A 27,848-nucleotide genomic window follows, 5' to 3' on the forward strand; every position below is an offset into this window, starting at 1 on the left:
AGGACTGGATTAACTAGATGCTATTGTATTCTGTGACTCTGTTGGATCTATTTCTGTTCTGAACATGTGGCAAGTCAAAGGTGTTTTTTTGTATGACCATGATATGAGCACTAATTATTCACTATCTAGAGCCCTTGGCTGTAGAGTAGAAAATCAAATAGAGGAAAAATGCTATATGGGCCTAGGCCAGCAGAAGATAGTAGTGGTCTTCTCAGCTTTGCAAACCCTAGAAGGAGACTGGTGCTAGCCGTGAAGGGCTAGCCCAGAGGAGGCCCACACATGGCCCACAGGCCAGAATCTGGGCCACAGAGTTGACAGTTGGCACCATTTGGAAAACTGGCTGTGGGGCAAGTGGTCAGCAACATGTGGTTCCGGAGCTGCAAGTGGCTCTTTAAGAAGCAATTTGCAGCCCCGGATGTTGCCACCTCTGACTCCTCCTCTGTCTCCCTGCCCTGATTTGCTGAAATAATGGAACAGGAGGGATCTGGCAGTTAGACCAATTAAATTGAGTCCCATTATTTCAGCGCGGCAGGGCAGGGAGCTGCTTGCACTCTGCGTGGTGAAAGGGAGTAGGAGAGCTGGGGGGAGCTGCACAGCTGCACTGAGGAGGAGGTGGTAACCCAGTGAAGGTGCAGTGGGGGGGCAGCAGCGGCAGCGCACAGAGCTCCTGTGTGAGATAGGTGGGGTGTGTGGTTTGGCTCTGAGAGAAATTAAGCCTGGGGTGAAGGAGGGGGTGGTTTGGGGCACAGAGGGGTTAAGCCTAGGGGGGCAGTTTGGGGCTACTTTGTGTTCGGCCCCTGGAACATGTAAAAAAGTGTCATGTGGCTCCCAACGAGAAAAGGTTGGCTGCCCGTGGGTTAGTCTATCCAGAACCAGCATGCTGAGGAAGAGAAAAACTCTCTCATTCAGGGAGCCTCAGCTCAGGAAGTACCTACAGAGCCTATGTTCAGTTTATTTCTACACACACACACCTGATTCTGTATTTTTAAGCCTTCTCACTCATTGCAACACTAAAGGGAGTATCTCAAAGATAAGAGGTTCTGCACCCTTTCTTGTCACAGTGCCAGTTTTTCTCTTAGGTCCCCACCTCCTGTCTCTTTCCTCCCCCTAAGGCCTGTATCCTCACTTGTCACTGTTACTGCTAACCATTGTATCACTCCTCAGCTGTACACAGCTGGAACACAGCTGCAGCTTCTCCCCAAGGCCAAAACACATAGATGTCTCTGCTAAAAGCATACCAGTGAGCTAGCTGCCCCTCACAGCTGCACATCCAGTTCCCATAGCTACTGCTCTTCTACCCTTTCATTTTCCTGCCTCTCGCAAACAGTACAGCCAGTGTCACTATAGCCTGCACTTAATCTGGCTTTCAACTAATATGGCTGCGTGCTCAACCCCTGCAGATTCTCCTCTCCCACAAAGGCACCATAGTGATGTTAAGTTCTTTCAGACAAGGCAGACTGGACCCAGAGTCCATAAATTCCATTTCTTTAGCTGGCCGGTATCTGAAGTGCATTTGTAAGTGCTTCTTACAAGTAATGATGAGTTTGCTGTCTGCTCAGTAATCTCAACCTCTCCCAATCTAGTAAGTAAATGACATTGTTTGGGGGAGTGGAACTGGTTAATTTAGACACAAATGTATAGAACAGAATAGGCTTTAGAAGGTTCTTTGCCATTAACTAAAGGGGTTATTAGGATTAGAAACTAACAATTCTAAGTAAAACAACAAACATTGATTTATTAAAAACTGAAACCAAACAATGTCCTTATTTGCTGCTTTTGTGCTCCATGGAAAGTGTTGCTGTATTGGCTCTCTACTCTTCTGGGAACATAACTGAAGTTGTTTAATGATACTCAACATGTTTAGCTCTCAGGATTTAAGATAGGAGTGTTACACAGCTGTAGTGAAATGGAGTGAATTTCACAAATAGTACCACATGGAAAGAATTCCACAAAAGTGATGTTACTAATTTTTTTAATCTTCCAGTGTTATGAAGTATGACAGGCCATTGTTTGCTTAAAGTACATTTATACAATAACCAATAGTATTTTCTTGTTATCTAATTAATTTTAGGGAAGGCAGGGAATAAATACAAAGCTCACAAATATGTCATTCTGGAGTGGTTTCTGTCAACTGGGCCTTTATTCTACCCTTTTCATGTGTGTGTCACAGGACAGCTTTTTATTAGGGCTCTTTATAGGAAATGAGAGAGAATCACTTTACATCCTGCTCAGAAAAAATGGAATCAAACAACTTCTTCAAAGTTCACACAAGATTTTCTAAGAACAAGTAAATGCCTACACTGTTAAATCAATCTCAGCTAATTCAGCTTTTAGTAAACTCTTTCCTTAGTAACACATTCTACTATTCCCAGGCAGAATAAAGAATTGGCTTATAGGGGACAATGGTGCAAATGAAAAGAAACAGAAAATAAACCCCTTTGGAAGGATACAAGTGCAGTTCTGAAGATGTAAAAATTTACTGCAGATTAATACTTCTTAAACTCGCTTCCCAGATTAATGTGAACACATATCCTTTTTTCCTTCAGTTCAGAGATTCAATTCAGATAGTTTCTGAGGATCGGTCAAAGTTGAAATTATATCCAAACCTCTTCTCTGTACAAATGTCTGGAGCAGGGGTCAGCAACCTTTCCGAGGTGGAGTGCCAAAATTTGACCTTTTGACCTCCATGAACAGTATGATCAACGGCGATGCTTTTTAAAGTCACTAATAGTCCTCCTTACAACAAGTTCATTAATAAATAAAGATGCAGAGCTTTACTAATTGCAAGGCTCTGCCTACAGGAATAAAGAGATATGTCACCTAAGTCTGAAATACTCATTGGTGTCACTGATACTCCCTCAGTATAAGGACAGCTTGGTTCTCAACAAAAGAAGCAATGCTGCCAAGCTGGGGCAGTGTTGGTGTAGTTCCCAGGGACTTAGGGATTTAGGCCCAACCATGGTGCAGAGGACAGATAGGGGCTCCAGCTCTATGTCCACTCCTGTGCCATGGCAGGGGCTCAGCACCACCGCCAGGTCTGGGGTCACTTCGGCAAGCCCCCTGAAAAGAAACAAAACCACACAAAAAAAATCAGCAAAAAAAAAAAATCCCCACAATCCTCCACACACCCTGCACACATACATAAACCTATCTCTTACTGTCACAGCTCCTGAGAAAATGCACTTCGACTCATTCTTTTAACCCTTAATGGCACCATGCTCCTCACTGCGGCAGAGGCTCCAGTGGGGGCTCTGGCCGGCCCTAGCCTCACAGCACTGCAGGGGCTCTGGCCCCTGCTCCACTCTGTGGTGTGGGTTCTGGCACCAGCCCCGCATAACTTTAGGGGCTCCGACCCTGGCCTCATGCTGCAGCAGGGGCCTTCAAGGTAGGGGCTCTGGCCCTGGTCCTGCCCCACAGTCTCCAGCTCTGCGCTGCAGCGGGAGCTTCCACGGCAAGGGTACACTGTGGTGGGAGCCTTTGCAGCAGGGGCTTAGCCCCTGCTCCATCCTCTGGCCTCCTCCTGTGCTGCAGGGGGAGAGGGGTGGGGCTGCATTCCCGCCACGTGCCACCTAAAATTGGCTCATGTGCCAGAAGTGGCACACATGCTGGGGGTTGCTGACCCCTGGTCTGGAGTTTGGAAGCCAAATCTGAGACACCAACAAACAAGATTTTGCACAACTAACTCTGAATCCAGACTCCTTGTATCATCTGCACTAAGGAAAGTTGAAATGTACACAACCAGCATCTCTGATGGCCCTGCCTGCTTTCCTAGACACACATACTGATGGCAGCCTGACCTTCCATGTGCTTCCTCACCCCACCCCCTCACTTAAGACTTTATACATATGATAATAGGTCAAAATGGGTGAAACATACTAATATGGGAAGTTTGTACATGACTGGTGAATTTTAAGGACGAAAGGTACCATGCTAATCATTTAAGATGCTTTCCTGTATAATGCAGTTCATAGAATCTCACCGAGTGACTTGTGCATCAGGCTCAAACTTCTGTTATTTTAATGTAACCCTTCTAGTGGGTTTCCACAGACCCTTTGAGGAGAACTCATATCATTGCTATAATATAGAGTGTGATTTGCCGTGATGACATATTCTCAGCTGAGGGAAGGAAAATGAGCTCTCCTTTGACAGCTAGCAGAGGAGTCAGAGAGCACATTCATTACATTACATTGCACATTCCTGCTTACATTAGGAAGACAACCAATCTTGATGTTAAACACTGTACATGGTAGACAATTCATTGCATCTTTAAGTAAATCATTCTAATGGCTAACTACCCTCACGGTTAAAAATGTGTATTTTATTCCCGGTCTGAATTTATCCACCTTCAGCTTCAAGTCATTGGATTTTGTAATGCATTTGTCTGCTAAATTAAAAACCCCTGTACAATCAGAAATCTTTATGTATAGATTGGGATTGTCACCTCCTAACCTTTTTTGGATAAACTAAATAAATTGTTTCTTTAATCTCTTGCTGTAATGCAGGCTTTACTGACCGTGAATCATTGCTGTAGCATTCTTTGTAACTCTTTCATTTTGTTGATATTTTTTCTGAAGTGTGGAGTCAAGAACTGGATATTCCAGTAATGCTTTTACTATTTTTGTATAGAAAAGTAATATCACCTTACCGTTCCCCTGATTATACACCAAAGAGCCTAATGGTTTTGCAACAGTTTGAAGCACCTATATATACATTTTTAAAAAAAAACTAACAGTTTTTATTTCTTATCCTGATTTAACAGGCAAAGCATATTTTAGCCAATCCCACTAGTTCTCTTTTATGCTGGTCCTACGGGGTTTGCTCCTCCTTGAGCTGAGTTTGATGCCATGCCTTCCTTATTTCAGACATCTCCTATTTACTTTTTCTGTAAGAGGACTGCATTGGTCTTGGCAGGCAACGTCATGGTAGTAGAGCCAGAAAAAAGAGAAGATCAAAATATCCCACTGATGAAGGATTCTATTGTGTTAATACTTCAAACTCCTTACTCTGAGGGAGCTTTTTATCTATAAACTGCTAACAACTTGAAGAATTTGGTTTTAAAGGAAAGTTGTAGAACTAGATTTCCTGAATTGTCTTTTTTTTTCCCATAAGAAAGTCTCTAGCTATTTCGTATCTGAGGTCAAGAAGTCTTCACTGTTCATGGCTATCTCCTGATATATAGACATTTACTATTGCTAACTTAGGTGTAGCCATATTACTCACCATAAACTTGGTCAGCCAATCATATTAATGACAGCCTGCCATAGAACTGCTTTATATCTTTCCAATATAGGGATTCTCAACATTCGTCATCTTGTTTGTAAACATTGCTGACACTTCATTTCATCCGGCAATTTCATTACAGTTGTCACAGGCAAATTCAATGAAGCCTCTTCTTGCCTTGATAAAATGCATTTTAGAAGGTCTTGGTAGTAGTCAAGACATATGTCTTCTTATCTTAGCACAGTGCTAGATATTCAAATTTTAAGTTACTTTAATTTATTGCAAAATCAAAACTTGTAAAGTATTAAAATATATCTATATGTTGCAAATATCAAAGAATATCAATAAGCCTTTTTTTGGGTGGGGGAGGGGGAGGTTAATGGGAAATTAGGTCTCCCGAATGACTGAGGCTCTTCATTCTTGCTGCAATATATAGGAATGTCAAAAATAGAGTCACTGAAACCATAAAGGATGGCATTTAATGTATAAAAGGTATTGTTCCCATTTAGTCAATGAACATTTTTGTAGAGTACCTGATACAATGGGACTCTGATCCTGACTGGGGCCTCTGGGTGATTTTTGCAATGCACATGCTTAGTAATGAGTCTCTAATTGCCCTCTCTGGATATGTCTACACTAGAAGTGTCTGTTTACAGAAATTACTGTTGGAAGACATGTTCTGACAAAAGTTCTGTCAACAGATCCTGTCTACACATAAAAGCGGTTCGATCTTTTGATCTGCTCTGTCAACAAAAGGGCCCCCCCGGAGTATCTACACAGCTTTTTTGTCAACAGTTTCTGTCTACAAAATGCATTTTGTGTGTAGACGCTCTGTAAGTTTTGTCTACAGAACTCTAGTGTAGACATAGCCCATGAGCGTATACATAACACCCTTGGGAATTAATAGGCATTGTATACGCGACAAGAGAAGCCAGATCCTTAAATCTGGACATTTAAGTGATGATGTCTAGTTTTTGTTTATCGGTGAAGTTCTTGTTCCTCTTCTGACCCACTGTACCATCACAACAAAACCCCTGAGATGTACTGCAGCTTCTAAAGCTGATTTTGTTATGCTGGTATTTGCAGATCCAACGTAAGGTCTTTTGTTACCAGTGGGTCCATTATGACTATATTACTGCAAACACAGGAATGAAAACAAAGTACTGCAGTTGATGAATATCAGCCTTACCTGCTTAGGTTTATAACAAAGGAATAATGCAGTTTGTGAAAGCAGTGCAGCTAGCATGAAGTGAGCAGTAACTCCCAAAAAAGGTTTTGTATAAAACAGAGTTCCATGGTCTCTGGTGCCAGGTTTTAAATGTTTTTGGAAACAACGAGATTAAGATTTTCTAAAAAACAAATTTCACATTTTCTTAAAATTGACAACAAAACAACATTGGTAAGAATAATAATCAATAATAATGTTTACAGAATGTTATATATGTTATTGCCTGTTTTTATGTACCCTTTATATAAGAAATAATCACTTTATATAGTAAATTACATGCTTTGCAAGATGAAGACCTACAGTTATATTTTCTAGTTTTAAAAAGGAAAGAAATGGGTGTTTATTAATTCTGACGGAATTATGAATGTCTTGAAATATGGCAGAGTGGAGAAAGGGAATACATTGGTGGAATGGGGATATAGTTCTTTCACGATTATTGTATTGCTGATTCAAATCCAGTCAAGGTTGTAGTATCATCTGATGGCTACTATGCTCTCTTTGGCTACGTCTACACGTGCACCCAACTTCGAAATAGCTTATTTCGATGTTGCGACATCGAAATAGGCTATTTCGATGAATAACGTCTACACGTCCTCCAGGGCTGGCAACGTCGATGTTCAACTTCGACGTTGCTCAGCCCAACATCGAAATAGGCACAGCGAGGGAACGTCTACACGCCAAAGTAGCACACATCGAAATAAGGGAGCCAGGCACAGCTGCAGACAGGGTCACGGGGCGGACTCAACAGCAAGTCGCTCCCTTAAAGGGCCCCTCCCAGACACACTTTCATTAAACAGTGCAAGATACACAGAGCCAACAACTAGTTGCAGACCCTGTATATGCAGCACGGACCCCCAGCTGCAGCAGCAGCAGCCAGAAGCCCTGGGCTAAGGGCTGCTGCCCACGGTGACCACAGAGCCCCGCAAGGGCTGGAGAGAGAGTATCTCTCAACCCCCCAGCTGATGGCCGCCATGGAGGACCCCGCTATTTCGATGTTGCGGGACGCGGATCGTCTACACGTCCCTACTTCGATGTTGAACGTCGAAGTAGGGCGCTATTCCCATCCCCTCATGGGGTTAGCGACTTCGACGTCTCGCCGCCTAACGTCGATTTCAACTTCGAAATAGCGCCCAACACGTGTAGACGTGACGGGCGCTATTTCGACGTTACTGCCGCTACTTCGAAGTAGCGTGCATGTGTAGACGCAGCTTTTATGAACAGTAGTGTAATCCCAGGTCACACAAATGCTTTAACTTGACACTAATGATCAGCCTTGTTGGTGTGGTTATAGAGAATGAATGAACAATCTTTTGTCCCTATAGCCAACTCTTCCAAACCAAGAGTTGGGCATAATAGCAAGACAGCTTATATGGCTGCTACCTGCACTGCAACAGTTAGCCCTGAATACAAATGGAAAGGTTTGGCCTGTAAAGATGCTAACTCTGTGCTTCAAAGACCTTATTTTGTTTATATATGACAAAGTGGTATTTGGGGTTCAAAACTGAAGGGGTCTGTTAGTAAGGAAACAAATGCGTTGTTTTATTTTCACTGTTACAGACATCTGATATAATTTTTAGTTGAATTCGCAGGAATGTTACAAAGGAGAGACTGTGCTAAATGACTGTAGTAAAGGTGTGTTGGAGAAATAATTTCCAAACACCTCATATGTCTAAGAGCTTACGGGTACCTCTTCACTGAGAAAATTTGTAATCACTTTTTAATCTGGATCAGCTCCATTTGAACTACCAGTAATGACAACCATAATAACGAGAACATGCAGCTAATTTTAATACCGTATCATCTAATCTTGTTCAGCGGTAATTTAAAAACACTTGCAGGGCCATCCCAAAACAGATGTGGGGCCTGGGGCAAGTCATGGATATGGGGAGGGCTCCTTTAATACTTTTTTTTATTACAGGATTACAGGTGAAATCAGGTTTTAGTGAACTTTAAGGGCATCTGCTGGCTGCAGGTGAAATACTGATAATGCCCAGCTGTATAATTATAACGTTGTATTGTGGCTCTTTTATTGTTATAATTACATTCATATGATTAAAAACCTCACTGATCATGATCAGTGTCACACCACTTTTATATCCTGAAATACATCTTCCTGGACTTCCTTGCAGCAAACTCTTCTATCAGATCATGGAAATCCATGTTTGATGCTACTTCCTTCTGAATGGACAGAATGGCAAGTCCACCCACCCTTTCTTAAGACATAGTTGGCTGTAGGCAGTGTTCCCTGTAAGTTGTGTGCTTGTGCAGCTGCTCTGGAGATTCAAATGCCGCTGAGCTGATTAACAAAGCTCCCACAGCTAGGTTCTACTTCTGCTGGTGATGTACATTTGCACACACCTCAGTGCACAGAAAAAATTATTCCACATGTGGATGGAAAAACCACACACATGGGTGGAAAAGATGCAGGGGAATGTTGGCTGTTAGGTAGTTCCTAATTTTTATTTTGGAAAAAGCTTTGCTCCCCTGAAGCCAGTCTGACTGGTATTGTCAGCAAAATCCTGTATGCTATTGCTGTGTTTGGGAACACACGGTCAAGTGATTTAAGGAACTGAAGGGCTTCAGGGATGAACTCTTGTAGCGCCTAAAACTACAGTTTGTTTCCATTTATCTCTGTGCCTGATAGTACTAGCCATTTAGGTTAGCTAGCTAGGGTGCAGAGCTGGGGGGCACTGGACCCTGAAAGAGCTGCAGACTGCCAGCACAAGAAGTTCTGGAGTCTGGGGGTGCACTGGAAGAGCTGGGAGGTGCTAAGTCTTCCTCACCTGAACCTCCAGTCTTTCTCCCCTCCCCACAATCTCCTTGCCCCTCATTACTCTTCCTCTAATTTCTCCACTCCTCTGACTCCCATTACTGTTCCCTGCCTAGGAATTATTCACCTGCCTAATTCCCACATCCCTCCCCAAGACAGATTACATTCTCATCAAAATCAAATTGCCAGCACCCATGATTCACAAACTGTGCACCTTAAGGCATCTGTTGCAAAACTACTTTTGTTGAACGGGGTTGTGACTGACTTATCCTTAGTTGGCTGTGTCTACACTTGCATTCCTCTTTTGAAAGAGGTATGCAAATGAGGGAAATTGAAAATGCAAATGATGTGCAGATATGCATACAGATATGCATATCTGGCACTTCATTTGCATATTCTAAATTCAAAATAGCTTCTTTTGAAAGAAGAAAATCAGTGTAGACACTGCTCTTTCAAAAGTAAATCTCATTTTCAAAAGAATCCTTCCCATAGAAAAAGAGAAGAAGGATTCTTTCGAAGATGGGGTTTACTTTCGAAAGAGCAGTGTCTACACTGGTTTTCTTCTTTCCAAAGAAGCTATTTCAAAATTAGAATATGCAAATGAGGTGTCAGATATGCAAATCTGTGCCTCATTTGTATTTTCTGTTTCTCTCATTTGCATATCTCTTTCGAAAAAGGAATGCAAATATAGACACAGCCGTTATGTTAGCCGATGGTGGTATGAGTTTGCGCTCTCTATCTCAATTAAATCTGGCAGTGATTCATCCATACCTCACTCTCCATTTAACAGAAGGAAACAGGTTTGAGTTCCTTGGTCAAATTACCCCAAATTTGGATCACTGGTGATATTCTGCATCCCCAGGAGGCAGACTTCCAAACAATCAGAGTAACACTCAGATTTTAGAACACTTAGGGGCTGCGCTACCCTAGCCCCTCCTTTCAGAAGGGGCATGGTCATGAGCGAGTTCGGAAGATGCTAATGAGGCACTTCCATGAATATGCAGCATCTCATTAGCATAATGGCAGCAACACACAATTCAAAAGCGCCACTTTTGAATTGCGCACCACCGGTGTAGATAGGGGCCTTTCGAAAGAATGCCCCAGACTTCAACCCTTCTTCCTAAAGCCAAATAAGAAGAAGGGACTTTCAGAGTCTGGGGGCGGTCCTTTCGAAAGGCCACCGTCTACACAAGCAGCACGCAATTCTAAAGAGGTGCTTTCAAATCCGACATGGTCTTCATTATGCAAATGAGTCATTGCATATCATGACAGTGCCTCATTAGCATCTTCCCAACTTGCTCATTACATGCCCCTTCTGAAAGGAAGGGACTAATGTAGACATAGCCAGGCTGTGTCTACACTAGCATTGCTCTTTCGAAAGAGGCATGCAAATGAGGGAAACTGAAAATGCAAAAGAGGTGCAAATTTATATATCTGGTACCTCATTTGGATATTCTTCTTTTGAAAGAAAAAAAGCAGAGTAGATGCTGCTCTTTCGAAAGTAAACCCTATTTCCAAAAGCACCCTTCTTCTCAATTGTTTTTAGGGAAGGCACCAGCCCCTCCCAGCACCCCTGAGGCATGAACCCCCCACCCAAAGTGTGGGGCCTGAGGCGGCTGCCTCACCTCGTCCTATGGACAGGGTGTCTCTGAACACCTGTGTTCTATCTACACTGCAGCCTCCATCATTTCTACCAGTGATGTGAAAGCATTGATCCCATTATTCTTACTGTATACAAGTCCCCATTGGCTGGCAGCCTTTGTTCAGAAGAGCATGCTTGACTGGCAGTCAGACCCATTAATGCGGGAGGGGCAAATTGCCCCCAGGTCCAGCATTTCAAAGGGGCCCAGCGCTCCAGCCACCACTGCAGCCAAAGCTCCAGGCCCCTTTGAAATGCTGTGGTGCTCTGTGTGAAGAAAGCTTCTTTTTCTTTCTTTTAAACCTGCTGCCCATTAATTTCATTTGGTGACCCCCAGTTCTTATGTTATGGGAACAAGTAGGTAACTTTTCCTTTTTCACTTTCTCTGCCTGCCATGATTTTACAGACCTCTATCATATTCCCCTTAGTTTCCTCTTTTCTAAGCTGAAAAGCCCAAGTCTTTTTAATCTCTCTTCATGTGGTGTTCCCCAATTCTTTTCATTGCCCTTTTCTGAACTTTTTCCAATGCCAAGATACCTTTTTTGAGATGAGGCAACCGCATCTGTATGCAGTGTTCAAGATGTGGGTGTACAATGGATTTATATAGAGGCAATAAGATACTCTTTGTCTTATTTTCAATCCCTTTTTAATATTTCCTAACATTCTTTTTGCTATTTTGACTGCTGCTGCACATTGAGTGGATGTTTTCAGAGAACTAGCCACAATGCCTCCAAGATCTCTCTTGAGTGGTTATAGATAAATTAGTCCACATCATTTTGTATGTCTAATTGTAGTTATTTTTTTTTCCAATGTGGATTTCTTTGTATTTATGACCATTAAAATTCATTTGCCATTTTGTTGTCCAGCCACCGAGTTTTGTGAAATCTTTTTGAATCTCTTCACAGTCTGCTTTGTCCTTAACTGTCTTGAGCAGTTTAGTGTCACCAGCAAAGTTTGCCACCTCACTGTTTTCTCCTTTCTCAAGATCATTTATGAATAGGTTGAATAGGATTGGTTCAAGTACAGAGCCTTGGGGGACACCACTAGCTATCACTCTCCAGTCTGAAAACCAACCATTTATCCTACTCTTTGTTTCCTGTCTTTTGACAAGTTATCCATCCACAAGAGAACCTCCCCTACAGAGGATGTGTCACAAGCAGCCATTAGAAAATATTGTTCACAGATCACAAACACATTTGTGCGTTTTAGCACCAATAACGCCAGAAGCCACTGGAAATGCAGTCTCTCTGTGAAATTTCATAAATGAAAACACATCGGAACTATTTTAAAATCAGTTTCTGAAGTTAGTATCTGATAACAATTTCAATGCTAAAGTACTTTAAATAATGGTTTTATACTGGGCATAACTATCCTTTCCATTTCTCCAGTGTTTGTTTCTCCTGCTACATTATCTACATGAGTGCATGTTACTGAACATCTCAACATCCCTGTACTTGGGGGGCTGGCTTCATGTTTTGGCATGTTGTGTTTAGTTGGTTTTGGTTTTCTTTTTCTTTAGTTCACCTCAAATCTCTTCCATAATATTAATAAACTGTAGATATTTTCTGAGGAAATCATATAGAAGATGACATGGATAACAACTTTTCTGGTCTGAACTATGATCTGCATGAACATCGGGGAAGTTTAAATTAGGAACCAAATCCAAGCTTTGGAATTGGACTTATGTCTCATAAATCTTACAACCAGAAACAAAGATATAGTGAGGGAGAAAAAATAAAAATGTAATTCTACCTGAATTCCCTTAAGATGAGAACAACAGATTTTTCTTATACATTTTTGTTTTCAGACAAGGGACTCCTATTGAAGAAAAGTAACCCTGTATATTTCCAGTTTCACAAAGGGCAAACTATTTCTAAGATCCAAACTAGCATTCTTTTTGGTTAGACACACTTTTAAATCTGAGATCCATGTTCATTGTTACTGCTGTTTAATAATCCGAAGGTCATTTGAAGGGCTTTTGTTTGAAAGACCTTTCAAGCAGAGCCAAGACAGCAGTTTTCTTGTTGTAGACAAAAATACATTAAAACAACCAAGGGAGCTATTACTTTTCCATGTAATTATTTTTAATGTCTCACTGGACATGTATGAAATGCCTTTTGGTTCCTGAGGGAGAGTTGCTTTTTTTTTTGTTTTGTTTTCACATTTTTAGTGTGGCCTTTGTTAAATGTCTGTTATGTTTTTTCTCTGTGCCACCCTCACCTCAAAAGACCTTATAATTACAAGCAGTGTCTTTTGGAACACACTTCCAATGTAGCCTACGTGGTACATGAAGTTTTGTTGCTGGTCATATGGTCTTAAGACACTTGCATTTTTTCAGTCTACTTGAAAAAATAAAAGTATTAAAATGGAAATACAAAATGCAACAGCCTCATGTACCGGGTATGTAAATATGCCTCGCAGATCCTTCCAGTCTCCTCTAAAAGAGGATGGGCCAGAAACTATCAAATGGATTTAAAGTGGTAAAACATAAGTTTTCTCTTCTGTAAAGAAAGCAAACTAGGGGGAGGGAAAGGGAGGGGAGGACATAAATCAAAGCATTCAGAAAGAGAGAGAGAGAGAGAGAGAGAATCTTTCACAAAAAGAGACTTCTTTAAGATTCAACTCTAATATTCCGAAGTGGATGGTTGGGGTGATTCAGAACATATATGATGTATGTGCTGCTGTTATATGGGGAACCATATTAGGGAGGTTTTAAGTGGAGATGTCCTTTCCTAAACCTGGAAGCCAGCTGTGATTCCCTTTCCATTTAGAACCCTGCCTATTATGGCAAACTAAGTAACAAGGGCACCAAGTACCCTTGCCAGATGTCCAAATTCATCCTCTTTCCAAAGGGTGGTGAGTGTTGCCCACTCCCAAATATACTATGCTGTTGTAGGTCTGACAGTCACAACACAGGGGTATAACTGCCAGGGCTAGCCCTGTATCTAGAGGTCACTGAGGAATGTGAAGTAGATTGGTTTTGAAGTAGAAGTTTCTTCTGCTTTTGTAGGTGCTTACTGCCTGCACCTTTGAAGACTGGATATTCTAAAATGAAAAATCTTCCAGGAACATTTGTTTTGTTTTCTTTTCCCGGGACAATTCTGTTATTTTGGGATTCCAGTGACATTTCCTATCCTTTCTCTTACAAATGAAAGATCCAGACTCTCACTTGTCTTTCTCAGTGACATGGTATAAATATATATGATGACCTAGATTTGTTTTAGTTCTGTCATCTTTCAAAAATGCTATCTACAAAGTCTATTTGCAATGTCATATTTCACAAAAGGGATGCATGTCTTGAAGAAAAATGGTTGCACTTATTAACATATATGGGGTGTTTTCTATGCAAGCATATTTTCCAGTTGGATTTGGACCCAGTTTTAGGTGCATGGGTCTGCCAAGTTCTGAAGCACCAAAGTAAGATTTTTAGTATCTGCAGTTTAACTAATTTAGTTCTGCTTATCTGAAGCCTGTCAGTTTCTGAGCTTACCAATTATAGGTATTCACCCAAGGGTTCTGAAAGAACTCAAATGTGAAATTGCGGAGTTATTAACAGTGGTTTGTAACCTATCCTTTAAATCCACTTTGGTACCAAATGACTGGAAGACGGCCAATATAACGCCAATATTTAAAAAAGGCTCTAGAGGAGACCCTGGCAATTATAGACCGATAAGTTTAACATCAGTACCAGGCAAATTAGTAGAAACACTAGTAAAGAATAAAATTGCAAGGCACGTAGAAGAGCACGAATTGCTGGTCAAAAGTCAGCATGGTTTCTGCAGAGGGAAGTCGTGTCTAACTAATCTATTAGAATTCTTTGAAGGGGTTAATAAACATGCGGACAAGGGGCACCCAGTGGACATAATATACCTAGATTTCCAGAAAGCCTTTGACACGGTCCCACACCAAAGGCTTTTATGTAAATTAGGCGGTCATGGGATAGGAGGAAAGATCCTTTCATGGATCGGGAATTGGTTAAAAGACAGAAAACAAAGGGTGGGAATAAATGGTAAATTTTCACAATGGAGGAGGGTAACTAGTGGTGTTCCCCAGGGGTCAGTCCTGGGACCGATCCTGTTCAACTTGTTCATCAGTGATCTAGAAAATGAGGTAAGCAGTGAGGTGGCAAAGTTTGCAGATGACACCAAGTTGTTCAGGACAGTCAAAACCAAAAGGGATTGTGAAGAACTACAAAAAGATCTCAGCAAACTGAGTGATTGGGCAGCAAAATGGCAAATGAAATTTAATGTGGGTAAGTGTAAGGTAATGCATGTTGGAAAAAATAACCCAAATTACACGTACTACATGATGGGGTCAAATTTAGCTACGACAGATCAGGAAAGGGATCTTGGAGTTATAGTGGATAGTTCTCTGAAGACATCCACGCAGTGTGCAGCGGCATTTAGTAAAGCAAATAGGATGTTAGGAATTATTAAAAAAGGGATCGATAATAAGACAAAAGATATCATACTTCCCCTACATAAAACTATGGTACGCCCACATCTCGAGTACTGCGTGCAGATGTGGTCTCCTCACCTCAAAAAAGATATATTGGCATTAGAAAAGGTTCAGAAAAGGGCGACTAAGATGATTAGGGGCTTGGAACGGGTCCCATATGGGGAGATGCTAGAGAGACTGGGACTTTTCAGTTTGGAAAAGAGGCGATTGAGGGGCGATATGATAGAGGTATATAAAATCATGAATGGTGTGGAGAAAGTGAATATAGAAAAATTATTAACCTTTTCCCATAATACAAGAACTAGGGGACACCAAATGAAATTGATGGGTAGTAGGTTCAAAACTAATAAAAGGAAATTTTTCTTCACACAGCGCACAGTCAACCTGTGGAACTCCTTGCCCGAGGAGGCTGTGAAGGCCAGGACTCTATTAGGGTTTAAAATAGAGCTTGATAAATTTTTGCAGGTTAGGTCCATAAATGGCTATTAGCCAGGGATAAAGTATGGTGCCCTAGCCTTCAGAACAAGGGCAGGAGATGGATGGCAGGAGATAAATCACTTGATCATTGTCTTCTGTTCTCCTTCTCTGGGGCACCTGGCATTGGCCACCGTTGGCAGATGGGATGCTGGGCTGGATGGACCTTTGGTCTGACCCAGTATGGCCATTCTTATGTTCTTATGTTCTTAAGGTTTATAGGTGAGATCTTATTGTTTAATAATGTCTAGTTTGCGGAATGTTCTTATTTCACATATGGAAATGCATCAGACAATTCCAATATTAAAAACAGTTTCTACTGTGTTTCTCCAGAGATAGTATGATGAGCAAAGTGTCACTGTCACCAAGTGACAAATGTGCTCTTGTGTTTTAAGCATGAGACCAGAGGACAGGAATTCCTGAACTCTAGTCCGAGCTCAAATATTTCTTCTTTTGTGGGCCTTGGGTAAATAACTTGTGTTTTGCCTCAGTTTCCCTATTTAGAAAATTGGAATAATGCATTTTAGTGGTGTTAGATGTTTATAAAGTATTCTGAACATAACAGTCACTGTAAATATTATTTAATTGTGTTAATTTGTGACAAGTGCAATGGAACTAATATAGTTAGGGCCTTGTTTGGAAAAAATATTGTAGAAAAAAACACTAAAAATTAGCTAGCAATGCCACCCAAAGCTTCCTATACTAATATGATAATCTTGCATTCATTTTTGGACTACCACTCAGTTGCTCAAGATGACTCTGAGATCCAGATTGCAAAAATCTTGCATGTTGGGACACCCAAATGTTATTATACTCAGAATATTTAGTTTGGTACTGAGCTCTTCCATACCAGAGAATGTTGGTGGATGAAGCTCATTGAAGAAAGAGGGGAATTATTATGAGGATAGATTAAAACAACTAAATTTGTATATCTTAGCAAAGGAACAATTGTGATGGAGGGACAAACCAGCTTGTGAGCATGTGAAGCACCTAAATATGAAAGATGGAGACCTATCTAGGATCTTACAAGTGGATATGACAAGCGATAGATTAAATGACCAGCAAAGAAAAAGAAACAATGAGGAAAAGCTTCCTGGCAATAAGTTCTGTTAAGATAATTATATATCTTCGAAGAGAAGCCCTGTGGTTTGGGAAATGTAATTCCTGACTGTAAGAACTTCTGAATGGATGATATTTCACTAATGTTGTGTTGCCACTTACAGACAGATGCAAGCTTGCTCTTCTAGGTTTACATTTTCAACTGTTCATGTGCAGAGTACATGGGGCTGATCCCCTGCTATTGAAATCAATGGGAGCTCTTCCACTGTCTTCAATGGACTCAGGACCACACCATGTATATAAATTGCGTAGCTGCTCAGTTAGACTAAAATATACATGCATGAACAGTTACTTGAGTAGCATTTAAATGGGCAGATCAGGTGCACAGTTCCACAATTCCATGAGCAGCTTTGACACTTTGGACCCTAGTTTTTACCACATTTATATGGAAATTACTTATAGGGAATGTTGCAGCAAGTTCCAGCAATACTGAATAAATGTATATAGGCATTATGAATCACTAAAGGCAATAACTGTACAAAGGTCAAAACAGGGTATCTTTACAGAATACTATGCATGGTCTTGGGAAAAAAATCTTGGAGCTAGAAAATGGACTGACAGGTATTTCAGTGTAACTTCTCTGAGTGTATTTTTTTAAATATAAAATATGCTACTTGTTTGAAATGCAGGTACACATAATAAATATACAGCTATGTAAAATGATCATCAAAACAAGTAGAATTCATGACCCCAATTGTTCATAGAGAGAGTAAAGAATTATGCTGCTTAGAGTGAAGCCATGAGATAAATAACTTCTAAGAAACCTTATTGAAACTGTACAGAATTCAACCTCTGCTCTATTCCCAAGAGCTAATAGTTTGGAAATGTGGATCCTCTGAATGTGGAAACAAATTACATAAAAATGTGAGTTTCCTCAAGTGAGTTAGTCCATTAATAAATCAAAATATCTATTTCTTACAGATACTTTCCTTGTATTGTCTTCTTATTTGAGTTTAATATTTATTATCTCATGAGAGCATGATTAAATCTATATCAACAGATACATAACTTGGAGTTTCTGAGATATATCTAATTTCTACTAAAGGGGAAAAAATAAATCACTTAGATCTGGAACAGGGATCACAATGGAAGTTTCTTTTACAAAGAATTTATGGAGGCTTGAAGTCGGTAATACATTTTGAATAAATGCACTATTGACCAGTATCATATTTCCATTAGTTTTATCTTGTTTTTTCTATGAAACTGCCCATAAACTTTTTTTATATCTTGATTAGCATGATAGTGCTACTTGCAAATCTGTTCATAGAGCTATTAATCAATTGTGTTGCAATTTAAGGAAAGGAGTAACACTTATTTGGTTGTTCCTTTCATTGTTTCTTTTAGAAAGCATTAATTACAAACTGACGGGGTCTCTTTGTCCCTTGTTTTTCTGTTTCTTTTCCATGAGTGTTTAATATTTTGAGGAGAAATTACTTAAGGCATCACCAAGGTAGTCTTAATTCTGATCAGCAATTCAGTGAACTCTACTATGAAGCAATGAGAAAAGAAGACAAAATAACTACAATTTTAATTGGTCTCAATACAGCAGACTTCCAAATTATCTTTAACTCCTGTATCCTAATATTTTGTGACTGATTAGTAGAATGTAAGCATTAATTAGTTTTAAATTTGTTTTAGGGCCAACTTCATCTTTCATGTAACTCCATTAGGCTTACACCAGAGATAAATTTAGTACTTAGACTCTGTTTTAACCAGAGATTTCTCCCTTCCACCTTAACTTCATTTCCACTTCTCTCCAGCCTCAAAGTTTATCTAAACTACAAAAAATGGGTGTTGCTGAGCCCAGTTAATCTGCAAGTGGAAACAGGGAGAACATGGATGCTCCACATACCTCTGTGGTGGGGACCATGTAACTATCAGAAGAGACAGCTAGAAGGAGGGACTCCATGGAGTGCTATTTCAGAACACAGTGTTAAAACCTGCTCAGAACACTGACAGTGAGGCCTTTTGAAGGGGTGGGAGTAAGGAGCTGGAGTTAAGGGGAGTTACAGTTGGCTGTCTCCCCTCTCAGCAACTTGGTAGGATGTTATACACAACAGTGCACTCGAGAAGGAAGAGTTGGATGTAATGGTGGGAGGGGAGGAGGAAGCAAATTTTATGTGGGTTTTCTCAGGGAGGGGAAAATGACAAAGAATTAAGGGCTGGACGAAGTCACTTTTTAAATTATTTTTATTACTATTTTCTGGCAGCAATTTATTTTTTCAAGAACCATACATAAATGATTAAGGTACAGGCCCTCAGAGCGTGTGCTTCTTTCCCAGAGTCTTGACCCACTAAAAACACTCATTCAATTTAAACAGAGCAGAGAGAGACTCTGTGTGTGTGTGTGTGTGTGCGCGCGCGCGCGCGTGCTTTATATTTATTTGCCTGTATAAGAGCATTGCATGAAGTAGTCTGTTAAGCACACAGAGCATTTGAACTCTAAGCATGATCAGCTTTGATTGAATGAAAGGTCAATTCCCTTGATTTCTAGCAGAGTGCAATGAATGTGTCCCTGAGCCTGAGGGCATAGAATCCTCTACCCAGGCAGAAAAGGAATAGTGAAGACAGTGTCTGGCTGGTACTGTAGTATGAGGGTTGCAGGAGTGCCTGGAGTGGCACTTACCTGACTCTGTGCTCCCCACCGTTCCCAGGTGCCACCCTCCACTGATCCCAATGGCTGAAAACCATCCCATGGGTGGTTTCCGGGGCTGTGTTTCTCCCCACACCTGCAAGCCAGACCTGGCCCAGGAAGCTTGAGGCTCCCCTCTAGCCCCATCAGTGCAAAGCTGGTGTTGGGCAAGAACCTTATAGGGGGAGAAGGTGCCACAGGGCTGGAGCACCAGCACAGGCTCCCTGCTATGGTGGAGGGGGAGTGAGCCCTCATGGCCCATCTGCAAGGTGGCTGCAGACGAGTAGTGGTCCACGGACCACAGTTTGAGAACCAGTGACATAGAGCTTTGACACTCTGCATTGGTTAGCATCATAAGATCCCACAGTGCAGTGGGATTCCTAGTGGTTCTGCCACATATCATGTCTTCCACAGCCTTTATGAAGCCTGTTACATTGGGCCATGATTTTTGCTGTGGATCTGTGTCAGCAAGAATATCAAACCATGCCGCCAACCACTGCTGTCCTCACAAAGCTTGGTGACTAGATATGTAAATGTTCAGAAATAAAACAAACATGAAGCCGTATGTGGTAGGAAAACCTGCCTATACCTAGTCCACTAGAGAAATTGTTATAGAACAGTTCACCCACCCCCAAGGCAACAGGGCCCTGTTCTTTTGCTAAGGTTAGTGAGACCTTGGGTTATCTTCTGTGTCAGTGCCCGTCACAAACAGGCTTCACTTTTCAAAGTTTTCATAAGTATTCTGAGCTCTGGTTTAGTGACTTGCCATAATGTGCTTATTTTAGCTGGACCTTTCCCACCTCTTTTGAATGTGTAAATCCTTCCATCGCATTCCAGATGTGTATCTGGATCCACAGACAAAATGCCAGATGGCTCAGAGATCTCATAAATTTTATGGGGGACAGGGGCAACTTGCTACTTTTTCATCTACATTATTATATTTAAAAGTGGATCTGTTTTAAGCTGTAGTCTGTCAAGCTACAGATCAGATTAATTCCTTAGCTCCCAATTTAGTATATTTAAAAGTAACCATTTCTGAGTCATTCTGGGACTTTTAGATGATCCTTTCTCTATGTCATAAATTATTTTCTAATTTCAAACATCAGCGAGAAAAGGATGAAATCAAAGTCCACCATGTTACCCAAAGTAAAAGAAAACAAGCTTATACTAAAGTGGCAAATACCAATAAGATTTCTACGTAATTGTTTTAGCTATTCCAGGTGTATCTCCCTATACATCTGAGACTTTTAAAATGTCACATATGCCAGATCTGAAAGATGTTACTGATATCTAGTTCTATATGAACTTTTATTCACCAGAATCTTGGCTAAGGCTAGCTGCACTGAGATATTTTATGACCTTATACAGCTCCATGATTTACACTCAGTTTTGTCTTAGCAGTCTGCTAATAAATTTTACCAGAACCCCTGTACTACCTAGTACTTCAGTTTAGTCCATTTCCGTCTAGGCGGGGTGCAAGGTGAGACTAAATACTAGAAGAAGAGTTACTACAGAAAGTGGAAGAGTTCCCGCCCACTTATAACACCATTAAAAGTCAACCGACGCATAGTTGTTTTCCCTACTAAGAATTTAAGCACAGAGCTAGATCATTACTGTAGCGTTTATAAGATGCTTCACCGAAGTGAAAGAACAATTTAAATAGACTCTATTTAGTGGTTAAATCCTTCAGTAATTATACCCTTAAAGCCAGTACCAAGAAAATTAGGAGCGGGGAAATGTAACACAAAGAAACAAACACCGGCCGGCTGAGAAGTATTTGTATGAGCCTGAAGTTTTGTGGAATACTGAGAAAGCCAGTCACGGAGAGAAAGCCCTGCTAGTCTCTCCATCTATCGCTACACACCGAGAAAGCTCTTTTTCAGACGATGACTTGAACATTGCGGTTCCTACAGGTGCAGAGTCAGTAACTTTTCCCCCCTTCTCCACAAAGTTGAATCTGGGGTCACAAGTTCTAATTGTAACCTCAGACTGGAATTCCAGATGGTGCGTTCGGGACTAGCAGCGAGTCTCAGCTCATCAATTTCATGCGCTCGACTATCTGCTCTGGCTCTGGCCCTGACTCCACTCCCAACGTGGCATTAATGCAGAACAAATTGAGACATATCCTCTGTATAATTAGTTCCAGAATGCCAAAGATTTACGGTGAAATAATAGAGTAAACTCCCCAGATCTGTCTTATTTTGGCGACCGCAGAACATGGGAACACTTTGCCGGGGCATATTTACTGTAGCGCCGCCCGGCATTGACAGTGGAGCGAGTGAGGGAAGAACCCGAGCTGCAGCAAACCCCTCAGTTGCGGATCCCGGGGAAAGCATCTGCCCCGCGCTCCAGCGCCTCTCGCTAGCGGTGCGCCAGGGCTGGCTCAGCTCCTTGCTGTGGACTGACTCCCACGCAAGAGCCCGCAGCAAGAATGCAGAAGAGCCCAGGCACCGAGCCGGGGGGGATGTCTCCTGCCACAGCCGATGGATCTGTGCCATCAGAAGGAAGGGACGGAGCTGGCTGGACGCTGGGCCCTGGCAGAGGCGCAAGGAGCGAGGCGTTCCAGCCGGCTGCCCGGGGCATAAATCTCCGGAGGACTGACAGCCTCTCGGGCTGCCCAGCGCGCGGCGACTTCAGACCCTGCCAGCCCCGGGGGTGGGGGGGGTCCCGGTCCCGCCCAGGCTGGGGTTCCCCGGGAGCGGGAGACGGCGCGCACGCAAAGAACCGGCGGGCAGGAGAGGTGCGTGCTCGGCTCGGGCGCTGTGCCGCGGTTTAAGGCCCACACCCCGCACCTGCCCCCGCGGGAGCCGAGCGCACGCAGCGCCGCGGGCCGATTCCCACGGCCGCGCGCGGAGCAGCTGGAGCGCCAGCCCCTGCGCGCCGCGGGGAGGCGCCACCCCGCCTCTCCGGGGCGGCCCCTGTCGGTAGCGCGGCTCCCTCCGCTCCCGCCAGGCCTGCGGGGCGAGTCCGGGCGAGTCTCACCGGCGTTGCCCCGGCGGCATCCGCGGGGGTTACCGGCTCGCTCCCGTGTGGCCTTGGCTCCGCTCCGCGGCCAGCGGCGGCTCACGGCCGCTGTCTAGGACTCGCTGAGGTCCCGTCCCGCAGGAGCGCGCGGGGCGGGCCCAGATCGCGGCTCCCTCGCCCGCTTTCCCAGCCGCGCGCGGCCCGCGAGGTTACAGGGGCGGCGGGGTAGGGACTGGCTGAAAGCGCTTCTAATTCCCCGGGGCCGCTGAGCTGCCGGGCTCCGGCCCTGCCCCACCCCCCGCGGCTGCTGACCGCGTGCCAGGGTTCAAAGGGGGCCTCGGGGGAGAGGGAATCCCCGGCCCCCCCCGCGCGCTCGCCTTCTGCTCTCGCGGACGGGCCGAGTCCTTTCCTCGCACGCGCCTTTGCGCACTTGTCTCCTGCCCCCTCCCGTCCGCTCAGCCCCCGGCCTCCGGTGGCGCCCCTCGGAAGCCGCCAGCTGCCCTGCTCCGCGCCGGACGGAGAGCCCCGCTCTGTAGATCCCGCCGCCCCAGGCTGGGCCCGAGGCCTGCGCCTTGCGTGGCAATTACACCCGTGTCCGGCCCGGCTCTCCGGCCCCGACGCCAGGTGCCCGGGGACTCGCCGCTGGTGCCGGCAGAACCAGCGCGGGCTGCAGCCGCGGGGGAGGAACGGCGCGCGCCGGCCCAGGGGCTCCCGGCGCCGGGAGGCGAGGCCGGTTCCCAGCCGGGGTCGGGGAAGTTGAGCCATGAACTAGGAGGCAGACGCCTCTGCTCGCCCGGGAGCCCCGAGTGGAGAGCGGGGGCAGAGCTCGTTCGCGAGGAAGGGGGCGACAGACGGCTCGGCCCCAAACGCCCAAGCTCAACGTTTGACCGAAGCCTCCCCTTGGCCACCACCGGGGTGGGGGGTGGGGGGTGTCCGTTCCCTGCAGGCCGCGGGCCCGATCCTGCAGCCCCAGGGACGTGGTTTCGGCGGGCTTCTCCGGCGGGGGAGGAATGCAGGATCGGGCCCGCGGTGATTAATTCTCTGCCGCTCCCCGCGCCCCTGGAGATGGTTCGCAGCTTTGTTTCTGCTGCTCTTGGCACTTAAATAATCAAACCCCGATCAGCTCCCTGAGTGAGAGGAGACAGATCCCTCTGTTTGCACTGAACAGCGCGGACAAAGATCGGGGCTGCTGGGAATTTATCTCTGTTTAAGTCATTTCCCGCCCCGCCGCCCCCCAGCCACGAGCGGCTCATTTCTGGTGTTTAGTAAAGCGTAATAAATACTATCAGCCCTTCGGCTGGTCGGGCGGAAGGGAGAGAAACAAGAGGAGAAGAGGCAGAAAGGGCAGGCGCCGCAGCAGCGTGGAGATTTGGTTCCCAAGGCCCATTTTGCCGGCGGTCCGGAGGGAAGCTCTGTCCCGGAGTGTGGGAATAACGGGTATCACCGCAGCGGTTTCACAATGGCTTCTGAAAGGGTTGGGGGGGAGGTTCACCCTGGGTCGGGGATCGAACCGGCTCCTGAGTGGGGGAGGGCTGGGGGAGCCCTAGAGTGGGCGGGAGGACGGGGATTATTCCTCGGCTGCCTGCAGGGGCTCTCACGCCTGCCTCTGAAGCAGCTGCTCATGGCCACTGTCAGAGAGACAGCAGCGCGGGCTGAACTGGCCTGGCAATTCCTGCGCTCCTGTCTTGTGTTTGGGGGCCCAGGTCTGAACTCTGCTCTGTTGAGTGACTCCGCGGCTTCCGTGGAGTTGCTCTTGGTTCACAGCCCTGTGCGATTAGAGCGGGGCCTCCGGGTATTTAGAGACCGGGACCAATGCAGATGGGCTCTGTTGAAAGGCTCCTTTGGAAACAAGGCCCTTTTCCACCCCAGGGCTTTGCTCCTGAGATCCGCAAAAGCGCTTGGGAAGGGCTCGGCTCCTTCCACGCGCTTTTCCTTGGACTCGCTTGACCTCTGGAAGAAGGGGTCTGAGCTCGGGGGATCTGGATGCACTTACTAACCCCTTCCTGACTTGGGGGACACGCGCCCGGCCTTGACTTTCAGTTCTGGTCTGCAACCAGTTCCAACAATACACCGCACCTATTGCGGCGGGAGTTTTAACTCGGTGCCCTGTTGAATGTGAGGAAATGGCTGCAGAAGGTGGAGAGGGCGGTCACCAGGGGCTCTCTGTGATCTCTCTGCTGACCTTCCCCTGGATCATTGGCCAAGGGGGGACTAGTTAGCGGGCAAATAGATTGTTTCACCCCATGGGTTGGTTTTTTTTTTCCACCCAATCTTTGTTGGCTTCCTCGCTTAACCCAGATAAAAATAGGGGTCTCCAATTTGATACAGCTTTGTGGCTTCCCCGGTGGGACCTTCTCCTGCGGCAGCCTCTGAGCATCGCTGTTGGGAACACGTGCCCCTGAATCTGGCTCTTTAACAAGGCTGGGTCCATCGCTTCGGGAATGCGTGTGTTCTCCTAGGCGCTAGCCAGCCCGTGTGTACTCAGCGTTCCAGCTGGGGTCGGGGAACCTCTGCAGGGACTGCCTGCAACATGTGCCAGATCCAGCAAGGAGCGTTTCCTCGCTCCGATCCCCCAGCTCTCTGGAATAAGACACCGTTCTAACGAATTAAACTTGTTTGGAGGGGTACAAAGCGATTTATTGCCTCGCTCTCACCCCTTCCCTCTCAGTCCCTGGTCTCAGCTGGGGCGGGTGTATCGGCTCGGAAGCAGAAGCAAGATGCTGGAATGTATTTGCTCCGGGTTTGGTTTAAAGTTGGCTTGATTTATTCTAGCCTCTTTGTGTTTACCTGAGAGGGGAGGATTTCTTACGTCTTCCCGCCAGTCTAAGTAATGCAGTCCTGCCTAACGAGGAAATTACCTTTTCTCTTCCCTAGGATTGCTGGGCACTTAAAGCAAGCCCTTTATTAAAGAGCAAGAGAATCCACTTCTGGGAAGACTTTGCGTTTGTGCTAAGGGAGCTCCAATTAGGCAATTTTCAGAGAAAAGAAAATGCCTGATACAAAAAGTTAAAACCGTTCATTTCCACGTGTGTTGCGCATTGCTCAGTGCTGGAGGTGAGTTAGATCACAAAGCGCTCAGGAACATCTGAAACAAGCAAATTCCATCAGGGCTGTAGCCAGCAGAATATTTTACCTTTCAGTGGCTCAAAAACACTACCGCACCGAGAGGAACAAAACCAGCCGACTACAGCTTTTTCAGTACCCAGTTAATTTGGGCCCCATTGGGAACTAGGAGAGGGACCACAAACAAAAATACAAACCAATCAGTGTAAGCCAAGCTTGAACCACCTGGCTTCCCCTGAACCAATGGTTTCTAACGCCAGGAGCAATTTTCTGGGGCTGGTACCCGAGTTCTCTTTAGTTTGACCTTCACTTAAAAACAAATCTTGAAAGAGAGGCGGTTTGATTATCCCAGCGCAGCATTTCGCTGATTGCCTGCGGCTTGATAGCTGTTTCCTTCTGCAAGTTACTACTGTGAATTGAAAAGATAGTTCTGAAAATCAAGTAGCTTAATCAGGTAACTACAGACTTCAGTTGTGTTAATTATTTAAGGGAGAGAACAAATTCAGACCCTGATCCTTAACTACAATTATGTGCATGATTTTTCATTAGTTTAAAACATGGCATCTGAGTTGATACTTCTGCGCGGTCACTCGTGATGCTGGAAGGGGAAGGATTAAAGTGAACGTTGCTTTGTGGGCTAGGGCCCCTTGGGCTTTACGGAGAAATGCTCATTGGAGTTGGTTCGGACAGAAGGGAGAGCGTTTGTTTTTAAGTTCCCAAAGCAGAAGGCTTAGGGGCGGAGGGCGGCTGGAGTATGGCCGCTGGGTTTTGTTTAATAGGGTTAACTGGCCTGGCGTTGTCCTAGAAGCTGCATCACGGGAGATACTTAAGCACAGGTGGGGTAGATATCTAGCCGGGATGCCCTAGACGGTGCCTGGGAGGATTGGAGGCGATGACCTCCTGAGGTCCCTTCCAGGGTGTGCTGGATCCCCGTGGCCCGTCCAGAGCCGCACCTTACGCAGGCTGCCTTGTGCCTGGAGGGGAACAAGGCGGAGCTGGGGTTCGCTTCCCGCGGACGGAGCTGCAGGAGCGGAACGTCCCCGGGAGGAGCCGCCAGCAGCCCGTTAGCCGAGGCCTCGGGAGCGGCTTTTAGCAGCCGCTGATTGACCGGTACCTCTAAAGCCGGGCCCGCCGAGTCCCTGCTTCGTGCTCCCAAGGAGCAGCACCCGTTGGCCGCGCAGGACACGGAGCCCTGGGCTGCCAGCCGCGCTCTCCCTGCGCAGGTGGCTGCGGCAACATCCCGGGAGAAGCTGCCGCCGGCTGGAGGCAGGGGCTGGACGGACCAGCGGCAGAGGGCGGAGGTCGCTGGTGGGGGCGGGCTGCGGATCGGGCCCCGGTGGCTCAGCGCCTTGCCGCGAGGGGCAGCTGGGTGGGGGCTGGAGACCCGCGGGCAGGGCGCTGCCAGACAGGGCAGGGGCTAATCCCCGCCGCTCGGCCCAGCCCCGAGCGCCCCCCCCCCCCCCACTGCGAGCGGCGGGCCTGCCCCTGCCCGTCCCGCACGCCTCGGGCGGGGCCTGGGGGAGCAAAGCCCGCACCGGGCCGGGTGCGCACCGGGCGCGGCTGCGGGTCGGGCGCTTTGCTTGGGGGGTTCGTTCCGTCTTTCCCTAGGAGCCGGGGCAGCCAGCTAAGGCCCCAGGGGCGCTCGGGGCTGCCTCGAGCCAGCCCGCCCCGAGGAAGGGGCTGTGCCAGGAGGGGAGCGCTGGGTGACCCCCAAGGCGGCCCCCCGGGCGCTGAGCGAGCTGCGGGCTCTTACTCACGGCGCTGCTCCGCGGGCCTCCCCCGCCCGCCCAAGGGGTGTTGGTGCCGCTGGGGGCCGGCGGGAGGGGGGCGGTGCAACGCAAAGACAATTGCTCTGCCTCTGTAAAAGGTGCCTGGCGGGCCTGCTCCCGAGGTCGCCTCCCCCAGGCCCCGATCGCCGGCAGTGTAACCCCCCCCCCCCCACACCCGCGCCCCGATCGCCGGCAGTGTAACCCCCCCCACACACCCGCGCCCCGATCGCCGACAGTGTAACCCCCCCCCCACACCCGCGCCCCGATCGCCGGCAGTGTAACCCCCCCCCCACACCCGCGCCCCGATCGCCGGCAGTGAACCCCCCCCTCACCAATCGCGGGTGTGCCCAAGTGGGCGGCTGTTTTCGCGCGTACTTACTGAGCACCTGGCGCCGGCCAACACCCCGCCTGCCGCGGCCGGCCGCCCCCGAGAGCTGTTCGGGTTAGGCCTGGCGGCGGGGTGGGTGGGGTAACGTGCAGGGGCGAGATCGCCCTGCCGGCCCCCTCCCTCC

At 46.0% G+C, this 27,848-nt stretch overlaps 1 long non-coding RNA gene across 1 annotated transcript; it reads right to left on the minus strand.

Annotated features, from left to right (window-relative positions):
- Positions 1-1,965: 1,965 nt before the first annotated feature.
- LOC142015456 (uncharacterized) lies at positions 1,966-27,833 on the minus strand. Its single transcript, XR_012646155.1, has 3 exons — positions 27,716-27,833; positions 5,221-5,397; positions 1,966-3,060 (listed from the first exon to the last, which is right to left on the minus strand). It is a non-coding gene; the product is annotated as an uncharacterized LOC142015456 (long non-coding RNA).
- Between the last annotated feature and the right edge of the window lie 15 nt (positions 27,834-27,848).

This window comes from Carettochelys insculpta, chromosome 6 (genome assembly GCF_033958435.1).
Source record: "Carettochelys insculpta isolate YL-2023 chromosome 6, ASM3395843v1, whole genome shotgun sequence".
NCBI classification, from domain to species: Eukaryota; Metazoa; Chordata; order Testudines; family Carettochelyidae; genus Carettochelys; species Carettochelys insculpta.